We start from the raw sequence: 4,931 nt of genomic DNA on the forward strand, positions 1-4,931 counted from the left end.
CGCCACACACCCCCCCACCCTGCCTTTAGACCAGGGCTGGGAATCCCACCAGCAATACTGGACGACTCAAGATGGTCCAGTCTTCCTTATCGAGGGGACTATATTCACCTTTGCAGTTTTCATTCACCTTGGCCTGTTGCTTCTCTTCACTGGGAGCCCCTTGTGGAAGACATACATGAGCCGAGGAGGCAGGGAACAGGCAGGTTGGGGACACCTGGGAACTTTGGGGGTGTCGCTTGTATCTCCCATTCCACAGAATCAGAAACTTATGACAAAGGCTACACTCCCTCTAGATAGACACACGCATACATACGTGTCCACAGGTTGCACACTATTTGAGGAAGCCTGTGGAATCCCTCGGTAAGGATCCGTGTTCTCAAATGACCAGTGCAGCCTCCTCTTCAGGAGCAAATTGGACTGACAAGGCTGCCTGCTCCAGCAGCCTCTTTGTGGGTGTGTACAGCTCCAACTTTGAAGTGTGAGAAGGAGCATTTGGGGTTGGCCGGGGAGGCTGTTGAATGACCTTTGATGCTTGCAAGACTGCAGGGTGCTAAACAGTCAAATGCACGACTTGGGTGGTGGCCTCCGGCAGACTCAGGTTCAAGACCAGCTCTGTCCCTTCCTAGCTTCAAGATTCTGGGCAAGTCATTCCATTTTTCTCAGACTTGCTTCTTCATCTGTAAAATGGGAATGATAATAGTCCCTCCTTATCCATGGGGTGTATATTTCAGGACCCCCAGGGGATGCCTGAAACCAAGGATAGTACTGAGACATATATATATATATAGAGAGAGAGAGAGAGAGAGAGGGAGAGAGAGAGAGAGAGAGACAAAAAATGTATACACATTTTAAGAAAGGAAAAAACTATTAAAATTACACTGATGGTAACCACTTTGAGCACCTCTTGTAATTGCGGAAGTCTAACGTGACTTGTATTCATCTTTTGTTATCAGTATATATTGAGTATTACAATTTTAATACAGTTTTTACCTTCTGTATATACTGGTTTTTTCCTATACATACATACCTATGATAAAGATTAGTGTAGAAATTAGGCACGGTAAGAAATAAACAATATCTAATAAAACAATTATAACAATATACTATAATAAAAGGTATGTGAATTCTCTCTCTCTCTCTCTCTCTCTCTCTCTCTCTCTCTCTCTCTCATAACGGAGACAGCTGCTAAGTGTCTAACGGGCAGGGAGCTTACACAGCATGGACATGCTGGACAAAGGGAAGCTTCATGTGCCAGGTAGAGCAGAGCAAGATGGCACAAGATTTCATCAGAATGGTGCACAGTTTAAAACTTATTAACCATACCTGGAATTTTCCATATAATATTTTTGGACCGTGGTTGACCAAGGTAACTGAAACCACAGAAGGCGAAACCACAAATAAAGGGGGACTACTATAATATCTACCCGAAAGGGCCACTGGGAGAGTTTAAGGGGGCAATATTTAAAAGGATTTAGCACTCCTCTGGCATATATGAGCTGCTATTATTATAGATGATGATGATGATGATGATGATTTGAATTCAAGTTCTGGCTCGGCCACTTCTTAGCTGAGTCACCTTAAGTCATTTAACCAGTCTTAGCTTCAATCCTCTTTTTTTTTCTTTTTAAGATTTTATTAGGGAGTTGGGAAAGGGGAACAGTGTTGGGGAATTGGGGAAGGGACCAGCCAACATGTTGTCCTTCAATCTTAGTTGTGGAGGGCGCAGCTAGCTCAGCTCCAAGTCTAGTCGCCATCCAGCCGCCTATCGGCAGCTCGCGGCCGCTCAGCTCAAGGTGCCGTGTTCACTCTTAGTTGCGGGTGGGCGTAGCCACCATCCCATGTGGGAGTTGAACCCACAACCTTGTTGTTAGGAGCACGTGCTCTCACCAGCTGAGCCATCCTGCCACCTGTTAGCAGCTCAGCAGCAGCTCAGTTTGGGTGCGTCACTGGCCCATGTGGGAATTGAACCAGCGATCCTGTTGCTCAGAGCTCACCCTCTTAACCAACTGAGCCACTCGGCCGGCCCAATCCGCACCTTTTATAACTAGGGATGATACCAACTTCCAAGAGTTCAGGGAATAAGTCCATGGGCCTGGCACATGGTGGCAGCTCAAAAAAAAAAAAGCTATTGTTATTGAATCACGTTTTATCCTTTTCAAAGCACTTTCAAATAGCTCAGGCTCATGTGAAGCACAGAGGCCCATGGAGCAGTGCCTCTGGTTCGTTTAGACTTGCTGAGGGCAAAGGGAACAGGTGACCTCCAGAGGGTCTGGTCCCAGTCAGACTGGGGGACATGATTCCAGGAACACCACGCCACGGTGAAAGGGAGAGGTGACTGGGTCACAGAGCAATGAGAGCTGAAAGGGATCTCAGTGATCATTGCCCCATTTTACAGATGAAGGAACTGAGGCCAAGAAAGGAGAATTTAGTAAGTAAATATTGATAAGGACCACAAATTGAGCACTGTTTATGTCCAGGCACTTGCTAAGCACTTTACATGCAGTAGTTCATTTAATTCTTCCAACAGCCCATGTAGGTGGTACTATTAATCTTATTATCATCCCCAACTTACAGATGAGGGAACTGAGGCCCAGAGGGGAGAAACGACTTTCTCAAGGTCACAGGGCTCTAGGAGGTGGAGCTAGGCTTTAAACCGGGGCTCTATGCCTCCAAACCCCACGACTAGCATTTATTCATCACTTAGCCCCATGCTCAACTGTACCACAAAGCCAGGTGTTTTTTATGTGTCTTCTTAGTTCTCAGAATCCTACGAGGTAGGTACAGTTACTCTCCCCATTTCACAGGTGAGGAAACAGGTTCAGAGGGGTGAAGTCACTTGCTCAGAAGCACACAGTGTCCGCTGGGGTGGTGGTGATGGTTCTAATGATACCATAATAAACAGCTGACATTTATCGAGTTCTTACATGCAGAACTTTTGAAACTGTTACCACAGCAATACAAGAACAAGTTCCATGTGCTCTTAGCACTTACTCCCACAGCACAGCAGCCCCATCAGGTAGATATTAGTACCTCTGTTTCAGATACAGGCACAGACACGGAGGCACTGGGAGATGGCACCTTGGCCGGTGTAGCACAGTAAGAGGCCAAACTCGGATTTGAACTTGGATCTGCCCACCTCCAGCATGTTCTTACCTCTGCATGGTGACACATGCTGTTCAACGTCTCCTCGTGGGCTGCAGCAGAGCCAGGACAAGAACCCTATCTTCAGACTCCCACGGGGGGGGCCATCTTGGGACATCGGCGATGGCGATAAGGACGTGATTGGTAATTAAGCGGTGCAGGGGAGGAGAAGAGGGTACCATAAGCCTGGGAGGAATCTCCTGACCCAGCGACAAGCTACCTCTCCGAGGAAGCGTGAGAAGCAGGCACCAGCTCAGGATGGCACGGGGGGTGAAGGCAGCCTAGAGAACTGATTGACTAAATCTCAGAAAGGCATCCAGCTGACTCAGGACTTGGGGGTGGCCAGAGGACCTCTCTGCCCTCCCCCGCCCCCCATCAGATGCTCCCAAGGCACAAATCCTTCGGCCCACGCCCCTCCCCAGTGAGCAGGTGCCTTTATTTACGATCACCTTGGAAGGGTCGAGCAGACATATGTTGCTAAGGGTCGTTTATTCTTGTTTATAAAATTTATGGCTTCACCTCGATTACACACTGTCAAAACGGGAAGGATTGGCCCCAAAGTCTCTTGCCGCATGACTGCCTCAGACGTGTGTACATCTGTTAACTCCGTAGGAGCTGTAGCAGGAAATAAGGTTGACGATAACTCAAAAGCTCGCTGTCCCATCACAGGTGTGGGTGGCAGGCTTTGACAAAAGACATCCAGGTGCCTATGCAGGAACGGAGGAGGTTAGGGTCTGCAAGGGGCCACATCAGGTGACATCGGGATCCTACCCCCACCTGGCCATGGACTCTCTCAGGGGTCCTGGGTTGGGGAGCGAGAGAGGACGATCTTGGCTCTGACAGCTCTCGGGGGTCCTGCCACAGGCGCCAGCAGCTGGAGAGAGTTCCGAGCCTATGGCTCTCCACCTGCAGACGTCAGCGGGGAGAGAGGAACGTGCATTCTCCACTGTTGGGGGGATTGGAGATAATATGACCTTTCGGGAGGGCAATTTGGCAATGCAGGTGAAAGTCGTAGAAATGTGCGTCCTTATGGCCCAGCAATTCCACGGCTGAGAAACCTGAAGTAAATAGATACATTGGTGGAGCCATAACAGTTGTTGTTTTTTTTTAATTCATTGCTGTACTGCTGCTCATTACAGTGACAATTTAGAAACAAATGTTCAATGATATGGAGCTAATCATAAAATAAGTAAAATATTTAACAATAAGGGACTATAAGAAATATCATAAAGCTCCTGAAAATGATGGTGCCTATATATTTATATATTACTATGGAAAAGTGTTCACAATCAAGTAAAAAAACCAAAACACCAACTTATGAAATGGTATGTATGGTATGATCCAAATCCTGTGAAAGAAATATACGTGTGTATGTGTATTTATGCCACAGAAAAAAAATGCACAGAGCCATTCTATACGTTAATACCACTTATCTCTAAATCATGGGATTATGGGGTGGTTTTAACTTCCACTTTTGTTTGGATTTTCCAAATTTTTTTTTTTTTTTTACAATGCGTTTGGGTTGGATTGGACAAAGGCTTACTTGTGTAATAAACATGAGTGAAAAAGAGAAAAGAAGCTGACAACTGCTTTCCCTGCCTGTAATAAATCATCTCTCTCCCCTTGGGACGTTTGGAGCCAAAAGGAGGGTGCCCTCCAGTAGCCAAAGCCACGGGGTCCCTTCACAGTCTAGAAGACTGGAGACTATGCCCGGTGTTTGTTCTGCCGGAGACAGCCGGCTGCCGGGAGTGCAGCCCCAGTACAGCCTGAATGTGGACGCTTGGCTTCCA

This window comes from Hipposideros armiger, unplaced genomic scaffold (genome assembly GCF_001890085.2).
Source record: "Hipposideros armiger isolate ML-2016 unplaced genomic scaffold, ASM189008v1 scaffold_129, whole genome shotgun sequence".
In the NCBI taxonomy this organism is placed as follows: domain Eukaryota; kingdom Metazoa; phylum Chordata; class Mammalia; order Chiroptera; family Hipposideridae; genus Hipposideros; species Hipposideros armiger.